Genomic DNA, 11,362 nt, shown 5'->3' on the forward strand with positions numbered 1-11,362 from the left:
CCAACAACAAAACATAGATATCGTCTTGTTTGAGTGAGATATAACAACTCCCAATAAACCTTCTATAGGAACTAGTATTAGATAACAGTGTTCCAATTTTAGAATCAATAATCTTTCCACTATACTCCAGGAGTAAAACAAGGCTCAACAACAAGTAATCCACAATCTTGAAGAAGATCCGTTGTGTATTTTATTTGATAAAGAAGAATACGCATTGGAGATTTAGAAATCTCCATACCAAGGAAGTACTTGAATAGACCAAGATCTTTAATGTTGAATTTAGAATCTAAAAAAGATTGCTTGTGATTGATTTCACTAAGATCATCTCCCGTTAGTACCAAATCATCCACATATACAAGGATGGCAGTGAAGCTCGATGAAGTGGTCTTAATGTGCAAGGAGTGATTTGAATCATATTTGGATTAACCAGAATGGATAAGAACACTAATGAGTTTAGCATGCTCTTACTATTGTCTTGCTTTAAGTCATTCAATAACTTCTACAATTTGCATACAAGACTTGAGTCATTAGTGTGCAATCTGGAAAGTACCCTCATATACACCGCTTCACTTAAACCACCATGTAATAAAGATGTATTGACATCTGATTATTGTAGATGCCAATGTTTAGCAGCTGCTAGGGACAAAATCACCCTGATTGTTGTTATCTTCACAACTGGATTGAATGTGTAAAGATAGTCTATGCCCTTTGTTTGTGTGAAGCCTTTAGCAACAAACCTTTCTATATACCACTCAATTGACCCATCAGCCTTGTGTTTGACTTTGAAAACCCATTTGCAACCAAATGCTATCTTTCTATGAGGAAGAGTAGTAAACACCGAAGTACAATTCTTACTTAAAGTAGTGAGTGTTGGATACCAATAAGGTAAATCACACCTAGAAGGGGGGGGGGGTTGAATAGGTGTAGCAGATCACTAGTCCCAATTTTCCAATTAATGCATGAAACAAAAAGCTTCTAGTTTTAATCAATTATGATTAGTTTAATCGATTATGCATAGTTTGATTAATCGATTATATACAGCTTTAATCGATTATGTTATATCTTGAGAACAAATTTCTTGCAATACAAACAATGATGATTAACAATCTTTATTGCCCTAAATTGATTATTTATTTTACACAGATTATTAACACTTAGCACAAATCACAGAAATCAATCAAATGAAAAATCAATAAAGACTAAAATATAAAAGAGATAGGGAGAGAGAAAATGCTCAAGGATTTTTATCCTGGTTCGTTTGCAGGTCTTTTTGCAAACTACATCTAAGCCTCCCCTTCTGATCTTGGGAGAATTTTCTTCATAATTGGAAAACAATCGTTTGATATAATCACATTTCGAATACATCTAGCAAGAACTTCTTTCTTCAACCCGATGAGCCTACTCGCTCGGTTTGACCTCACAACATGCCTACTAGGATACTACACCATTTGCAATTCTGGCCCCACTCGAAGTTTCGCTTGATCCAAGACTTCATGCCCCGTGAAGACTCAAATTCTCTTTTATGATGATACTAACACATCAAGAGAACAAATACTTGTTTTTCACAATGTTTAGTCGAGTTATCGATGCAAACTTAATGCGTGGATATAAATTCTGATCTTAGCTCTATAAACCTCTACAAAATTCTCACAAGAAGCCTAAAACTAAATATGACGCAATGCAATGGTTTTTAAAATGAATGAAAACTATGGTACTTTAGAAAAGTTACTCTCTAGAAAACAATGCAAGATTTCACTCAAAGAATAAGCGAGATGCTTTGAAATTTTTCTACTGAGAATCTTGGTTTTCTTTCTCTCAATGAAAATTTTGAATCTAATGAAAAGATAATCAAAAGTTGAAAAACAAATTTTATATGAAACTAATTTTAACTAATGTTAATCGATTATCTAGTCATTTAATTGATTAACGTGTTTATGCAAAACTATTTTTCTGTTAAGACTTAATCGATAATCAATCTCTTTAATCGATTAATAAGCCAGAAATCCTAGGATGTTAGCCGCTGTAACTCCTTTAATCGATTACACCAATCCTTAATCGATTAAAAAATTTCAACAAGACATAATCGATTATCAATCATGTTAATCGATTAATATGTATGAAAATAGTTTTCATTAATGCATGGTAAACACTATATGATGAACGAACATGCAACACATGATTTTGAAATAGATGCTACTTTTATGTACAAAAACCATGTATGCTTAATGCAAATGCATGATTCTACTTATCTCACACACACAGATAGATATATATATATATATATATATATATATATATATATATATATAGATATAATGCCTCAATCTGTATTAATTTCATTTTAACTCTTGTAAGTCTTCCATATAAGGCTTACCTAACCTAGACTCAAAACTAGGCATCCATCTTAGGACTTCTAGAATAAAAAAATAAATCTAAGTCTACGACGTTGACCTTGAGTCTTTGGCATATTATTTGTTGTGATGTCCAAATCTTCAAGCTTCCATTTAACTCCTTGTCTTTATCAAAACTAACTAGGTCAATCATAACGGATATCTGCCATTTCACTGAGTTCGTTGTTAATTGCTTGCTTCCAATAATTATTTTGAATAGCATCAGTATAACTCACAAGTTCATGAATAGTAGATATGGCAAGACACAAGTGTTTTTGACTTGAAGACAATCTATCATATGACGTGTGGTGACACAAAGGATATTTCACCTTGGAATTAAGGGAAGTTAGATTTGTAGCATATAGCAATGAACAATGATAATCTTCTAGATACTTCGGTCTTTATTTAGCTCTAGAATATTGTCTAGGAGTAATAACACTCGAAGGAGGACAAGACGAGTCAATGACATTGTTAGACACAGAGATAAGGACTTGTGTATGAGTAGGAGTGACACTAGCAAACTCTGGAATGTTGAACAATGACTCAATATTAGAATTAGAAGATTGTTTAAAATGGTCATATAGAAAGGGGTCAAACTTAGTGTCGTTATGAAGATTGGGCCTTATAACATATGACATAGCACGATTAGATGATGTTGTTATGAAGGGAAACAAATGCTCATATAAGATTACATTTCTAGACAAAAATAGTCCATGAGACTTAGAATCAAGCAAGATGAATCCTTTTACCCCCATGTTTATATCCCTAAAAGTCTTGACCTATAATTTAACTTTGTTATGTGTGAGGTTAAAGTAGATGCATAAGGGAGTTTATCAATAAGATGAATGGCAAAATTCCAGAAACGTTAGGGTACTTTAGAGTGAAAGTCAAGTGCCCTAGCTACCCCTAAGATATGTTAGTGTTTTCTCTTAACTACAACATTTTGTTGGGATGTTTCAACACAACTAGTTTTATGTAAAATGCTGTGGGAGTCATAGAAATTTTGAAACCATAATTCTCTTCTAGTATTAGTGCAAATACATTTTACTTTGAATCCAAGTGTGTATGGACCAATGAGACAAATGACTGAACTAGACTTGGGACTTCTAATTTGAGGTTCAGAAAATAAACCTTTGTAAACTTAGACTTGTCATCCACAACAATAAGAAAATACCTATATCTAGAGACACTAAGTGTGGATATTGGACCCCGAATATCCATGTGAATTAAATTAAATGGGAAAACAGATTTGGACAAACTCTCATTATAAGTAAGTCTTTCTTGCTTTGCTAAATGACACACAACATAAGTATCAAAGGCTTTATTACATTTTATGAAAGGAAAATCCTTTTGAATTACAAGAAGTTTCTGATGAGACAAATTTCCCAACCTATTATGCCAAAGATTACAATCTTAGTTTGTAAAAGAGTTAACACTACTACGAACAAAATTACTAATTATAGACTGTTGTAGAGGAAAAGGAGACATGTTCATTGCATAAAGCCCAACTTGTATCTTAGTTAAACCAATCATCTTCAATGAGTGGAGTTCCTGGATATGACAAACATTATCCATAAAAATTAGTTTGCAAAAAAATGGTGTTTGTTAACTTTGAGATTGAAACCAAATTATAGTGAAAAGATGGAATGTATAGAACATCAGTCAAGAATAGTTTAGTAGAAAACATGATAGTGCCTGGCATAATAGTACAAAATTGACTTCCATTTGGAAGCAGAACAAGAATAGGCTTAATTTGTTTGAAAGTATAAAAACTAGACAAAGTATAACACACATGATTAGTAGCTCATGTATCTAAGATCTAAGAGTTAGACTTAGACTCAACACATCAAGTCCAAATGCAAGTATTACCTTTGCATTGAGAGTAAGTGGATTGTTTAGGTGCACAAATATTAGAAATTGTACTCAAATGTTTGCTATTATGTGTTTGTTGTTGTGAATTTGATTGTTGGTGTATAGACAATAATGCTCTATGCTGGTCAGGAGTGAACTGCATCATATGCATATTGTCCTCAAGAACAAGGTCCTCTATTGCTTTACCTCTGTCAACATCATCATCTTCTGAATTGGCTGCAATTGTGAAGTTGTTGATTGTGTTATTATTTTTTAAATCTAGTGGAAAACCATGCTTTTTATAACAATGGTCAATTGTATGTAGGGGTGTCAATATGGGCATTGTCCGCGGGCCAGCCCGCATTGCCCGCAAAAAAATGCAGGCAGGGTATGGTATTTTTGTCAGTTAGCCCATATTGCCCGGCCCGTTTGCCCGCTTTATTAGCGGGCATTTTAAACGGGCTCCGTGGGCTGCCCGCATGCATTAAATTCTGCACTTTAAAATTTTAATTTTGGCCCATTGAGTAGTGGCCCAAACTCCTTTAATTATTGCATATTTGTTAGAGAGAATTATTGTCTAATATGGTTAGAGAGACATGTTTTGAATTATTATTATAGAGTCTTTTAATTATTATGTAATGTGGTTATGTAAAATCTATTGATTTACTGCCTAATGTACTGCATAGGAAATTTGAATTGACATTTGATAACTTAGCATTCACCATTGTTGCTTTTTTAATATAAACAGGATAATGCCCGCGGGCCGCCCGTTAGCCCGTTTTAAAACGGGCAGGGCATGACTTTTTTCCGTTAACCAATTGCGGGCATGCCCGTCCCGCTTAAATTATTGCGGGCATTTGCGGACGCGGGCTAAATGGGACGGGCGGCCCGTTTTGACACCCCTAATTGTATGCCCTGATCTGTAACATAATGTAAACATCTTAGTAATTCTTCCTCCTAAAAACCTTCCTTAGTTGCCTACACCTCTTGATTGACCATAAGGAACTCTTCCAAATTGGCCTTGATAATCCATTCCTCTATTCCTTCCACTATTAATTATAGTTATTGTTTCTAACATCAGGATTATGAGTTCTATATCCATGACTAGTGGTGTTGCTTAGGATCTTAGGTGCAACTATATGCATGTTGAGATGTCTTTCTTATTGAATTAGCAAAGAAAATACTTTGTTAACACTAGGTAGTGGATTCATCAACATTATATGTGATCTAACTGCCTCATATGGATCGTTTAGCCCCTTTAGAAAGCATATGACTTAATCATTCTCTCTATATCCTTTAATAGTTAAAACCAATACAGATTCATATCTGTTTGTGCAAGAGCAAGAGAAAATTGACCTAAAATTGTCTAACTCTTGTTATAAACCCTTGATGTGAGTAAAATGTGATCCAATCGACAAATTTCCTTGTTTCTAGGTATGAATTTCAGTGAGTAATTCACAAATACGAATAATGTGTCCTTGCTAATACCTCTCTCAAAGATCTTGCCATGTATCAAGTGCGGTCTCCATCTACAAAGTGCTTTAAGCAACAAATGAGTCTATAGATTGAGTTAACTAAGAAAATAACAAAGTATTACACCTATCCCACATAGAGAAGGTAGAATCATCCACCGAAAGCTGGGAATATTAGAATAATATTAGCTTTTGTTATATTTGTAAATAATCAAGCTAACTAACATTGGTTAGTTAGTTATGACTTGGTTAGAATTCAGTTTGTTGCTTTAGTTTTGTGTATTGGGCCTGAGTTGTGTTGTATATATTAGTGGATTGGTACCACTTAGCATAATAACAAAAATCATAACTAAAATATTACTTTATCTCTCTTCCTCACTTTCTGTGCCTTATCTCTAAACTCCTCTCACCTCCATATTCGTTTCTTCTTCATCTTCTCTTCATTTCTATTCCTCTATTGACATGGTATTACATAATGGTGGCTCCAACAACCAACACATGGACCTGTCCTTCTTCACCACCGCTATCTTCTTCTGCTACTTCACTAATTGATGCGGTTTCATCACTGCTGATTCTTCCATCACCGACGATGAAATTAACGGAGAAACATTATCTTGTTTGGAGGTACTTTATGATTGCGAATTTTACCTCCAATTGTGCTAATCGCTTCATTTTGGGAAATGAAATCCCTCCATGATTCTTTAATGATGACGATTGACAAATCAATCGAGTCAGTCCAGCTTATCTTCTCTAGAGGAGCTCAATCAATCAGTATTCTCTTGGATTTTGAACTCTTTATATGAAAGTCTCTAACCTCGTGTGGTTGGATGGGTTCATGTATGGCATTTTGGATTTTGAACTCTGTATCTGAGAGTCTTCAACGTCGTGCGGTTGGATGTGTTCGTGCATGACAATTATGGGAGGAACTCGATTTCTTACGTAACTTTCAAACAAAAGACCAAAGCCGTCAATTAAGGTCTCAACTTCATTCCATCTCTCAAGTCTCAAAATCCATTTCTCAATTTCTCTTCAAAATCAAAGGTTTGGTTGATGAATTGATAATCATTGGCTCTCCGATTTCTTCTTCAGAACACATTAATTACATTTTAGATGCTTTAAATGAAGAGTGTCAATCGATAATTACCTATGTTGAAAGTCAACCAAATCCTCCAACACTTCACAATCTTGAATCGTTTATGCTATCTTTTGAGTCTTGACTTCCAAAGAACAAGACTAAGGCACTCTCTGATGCACTTTCTATAAACATCACATCTGATTCTTTGGTGTCTTCAAAACAAGTTTCTTCACAACCTCGTTCTTATTTCCCTTCATCAATGCCTCATTCACCACTCTATCTAGCTAGAAATGAACGTCTAGGTTAATTTCACTATGTTATGGTAGTCCTGAGAACTATCATGGCGGTAAAGGTTGTCGTGCAAACCAGTTTCGGGGTGGTAGAAACTTTTCTTGATCCTTCTCTATTTTCTATGATTAGTTCAACCAGTATGGTCGTGATCTTTCCATGTGCTACTATGCACCCTAAAATTTTGGAGATCCAATGTCCTATGGTGCTCACAATGGTCCACCTGGACATCCCTTGGCTTCATCTCCTATGCCACGTCAACACAGGTCTTTTTTTCACTCACCAGTTTACTCTCCCCATGGGCCTCACAAAATTCCAGTCTACTTTTACCTTGGGTACTCCTCTGACTTCTACACTGGGCCTACTGGACCATCACGCTTTAACCATTGTATGGGTGATTCCTTTCTTGGGCCTGGCCCAACTCATGGCAATAGACAATCCTTCAAGAATTATGCCATGGCAGCTACTTCATGTAATAAGGATCCTATATCTACAAGAGATACCAAGAAAGTGACATGGTATCCCGATTCAGGAGCTACAAACCACCTTACTACTGATCCTACTTTGCTTCATGAACTAGTGGAGAAGTTCAGTCTCGAGCAAATTTATATGGGTAATGACACTAGTATTCCTATAACCTCCATGGGACAATCTACTTTTTCTTCTTCATGTAATTCACATGTCTCTTTTTCTTTAAATAATCTTATGTGTTTCATCAATCACTAAAAATCTCCTTAGTGTCTCACAACTTTCTAAAGACAATGCATGTTATTTTAAATTTCATTCTAATGTATGATTTGTGAAATTATAGGCTACTAATGAAGTGTTACTCCAAGGATATTTGACAAAGGAAGGCCTCTATGTCCTTCATGGTCTACATCAGTCTTCTAGTCATTGTCACTTTTCTTCAGATGTGAATAATAGTCCTGGTTGTACGAGTTTGCCTATTTCTACTACAATCTCTTGTAATAACTAGTATTTTTTCACTTTGGCACTCTAGGTTTGACCTGTACATGAGACCATTGTTAAAAATGTATTGACACGATGTAATATTCCTCATGCTAGTAAAATTGTTCTTGATTTTTGTTCATCATATTGTTTGGGTAAATCACACAAATTACATGCTCCTCACTCTATTACTAATATCAATTACCTTCCAATTAATCTTTATTGATTTGTGGGGTCGCGCACGTGTCTATTATGTTATTGGCTTTAGGTTTTCTTTTTCCATTGTTGATGCTTATACCAAGCACACATGGATTTTTCTTTTAAAGTAGAAATCTAAAACATTTTCAGTGTTTCAGTACTTTCTCAAATATGTTCATACACAATTTAATCACTCAGTAAAACTTGTTCAAAGTGATTATGATGGTGAATTTAGACCTTTTAGTGAGTATTTAAAATCTCTTGGCATTGTCCATAGAATTTCTTGCCCACATACTCATCATCAATAAGGATCTGTTGAACAAAAATATATATATATAATTGAAAATGGACTAACACTTTTAGCTCATGCTATCCTACCCATGATTTATTGGGTCATGCTTTTCATGTTTTTCTCATTGTTGTCTTTGTGATTACTAGGCTTCCCTCTTTCACTCTTGAACTTCAATCCCTTTATAAACTACTTTTTGGACAAACACCTGATTATACTCAACTTAAAGTGTTTGGTTGTGCTTGTTATCCTCATTTGAGATCCGTTAACAAGCATAAACCCAGAATAAGAAGCGTAGAGTGTATCTTTCTTGGTTACTCTTCTAATCACAAAGGCTAGAAATGTTTGTCAAGAGAAATTAAAATCTACATCTCTAAGGATGTAATTTTTAATGAGAACAAGTTCCCTTTCTCCCAAGAGTTCCAGGATGACTTTATACTAGTGCAATCAATTATGCACCTCCTGTGATTGGCACTTCACCTATGATTATATGCTAGTTACTTCCACTATTGTTCCTACTTATTATTCTTCTTCTAGTCCTACTTACGAGTCTTACTTACCTTCTTCTTCTACTGTTATTCCATCTTCTCCTGCTTTTGAAGTTCCACTATCTTCTGTTGGTGAAAGTTCGCCTTTTTCCTCTCCAATTTATTCCTCTATTCCTTTTCCTTCATTTTTTTTTTCAATTTGTCATCCATTGTCTAGACGTTCCATGAAAACTAGGTCAAAATCAGGTATTTTTAAAATAATTTAGCCCTGGTTCATCTTACTTATACTGAACCTACTAGTGACAATGCTGCTCTGAGCATTCTTGTATGGAAGGAGGCTATGCAGGCTGAGTACAATGCTCTTATGGCATTAGATACTTGGACATTGGTTCTTATTCCTCCTCATAAGCATGCCATTGCCTACAAATGGGTTTTCAGAATCAAAGAAAATCCTGATGGCACTATCAACAAATTCAAGGCCAAATTAGTTGCTAAAGGATTTCATCAATAGCATGGAGTGGACTACAATGAATTTTTCTCTGATTTTGTTAACCAGTGACCATTAGAATTCTTCTCACTCTAGCTATAACATATCACTAGAAACTTGAACAACTAGATATAAATAATGCCTTCTTAAATAGGATTCTTGAGAAAGATTTTTACATAATCAACCTGTTGAATTTCAACATAGTGACAAGACTCTGGTATGCAAACTAAACAATACAATTTATAGCCTCAAAGAAGCACTTAGACAATCGTGTGAAAGGCTAAAAAGATCTCTTCTTAAATTGGGATTTCAAGTAAGTAAATGTGATAACTCATTGTTTATTCACATCTCTCTTACCTATCAAATGTATGTGCTAGTCTATGTGGATGACATCATAGTCACTAGATCCTCACCCTCTCATGTTAAATTGGTCATCACTAACCTGAGCAATACATTTGCACTAAAACAACTTGGTCCTTTAGATTATTTCTTGGAAATCGAAGTTAAGCATGGACCAAATGTATTGCAAATGTTGAATTCATGTGGATTAAGTATAGAAGTAGAATATAGAAGTCCAGCCTTAGCCTCTTAAGAACTCATGTGGATTTAGTCTTTGCTAACTGAACTTCACATCTGTTACACTACTACCACTATTTTTATGACAATCTAAGTACAATTGCAATGTCATGTTATCCTATCATTCACAATAGGACTAAAAATATTGAACTTGATCTATATTTTTTAGGGATAAAATTTAGAATAACGCACTTACAGTCCAACATGTTCCCTCAGAATTCCAAAGAACTGACATTCTTACCAACCCTCTCCCCAACAATCAGTTTGTCACTTGAAGGAATTGACTTCAAGTTCAAGATAAAGATGTCAAGCTTTCTCAAGCATTATTTTTGCTCTCCCTAAGTTTCAGGGGGTATATTAGAATAATATTAGCTTTTGTTATATTCGTAAATAATCAGGCTAACTAACATTGGTTAGTTAGTTATGACTTGGTTAGAATTCAGTTTGTTGCTTTAGTTTTATGTATTGGACCTTGATTGTGTTGTATATATTAGTGGATTGGTACCACTTAGCATAATAACAAAAATCATAACTGAAGTATTTCTTTCTCTTTATCCTCACTTTATATGCCTTCTCTCGAAACTCCTCTCACCTCCATAACTGTTTCTTCTTCATTTCTCTTCCCATGTTCACTGGGAAGAGATCCATCATTAAATTGCAACTTATTCTTCGATTTCATAGCTATACTCATGACACGGGACCACAAATGATAATTTTCTCCATTCAAGAGAGAAGATACAAAATTGCTCTAGGATTCTCTTTCAGATGCATAAAGAAAGGTGAGGAAGGATCCTACATTGGATTTACTCCATTGACCAGACGATTCTCCATTTTCTAATCTAGGTCAATTTTTATAGAAAATAGAGCAACAAAGGAACAAAGAGGAAGAAATGAATTCACCAACAAAATAGTAGGAGCCTCTTCAATGATGAAACTCCCATACCATTATCACCTTGTGCACAAATGATAGAGAAGAAGAAATGAAATTTACCTTTCGGTGAATGATAAGTTCAGAGAAGAAGATGATCTGAGGAGGAGGAGAAAAAAATAACATTTTAGTGAATGAGTTTAGGAAAATGATTCTCATTCAACTTGATGAACAATTACATGAATCAAACCTCTATATATTTAGTTAAGTAACTAACTACTTGTACATTTACAAAATAACCCTTTCTACTTTTAACTACTTCTAACAACTTCTACTCTAAGTAACCTATTCATCATAATTAATTTAGGTAATTTAAGTAACTGAAGTTTGAGCAGAATTAGGGTTACTTGTGTCACAAGCAACTCTTCCTTC

This window comes from Lupinus angustifolius, unplaced genomic scaffold (assembly GCF_001865875.1).
Source record: "Lupinus angustifolius cultivar Tanjil unplaced genomic scaffold, LupAngTanjil_v1.0 Scaffold_18_9, whole genome shotgun sequence".
Taxonomy (NCBI): domain Eukaryota; kingdom Viridiplantae; phylum Streptophyta; class Magnoliopsida; order Fabales; family Fabaceae; genus Lupinus; species Lupinus angustifolius.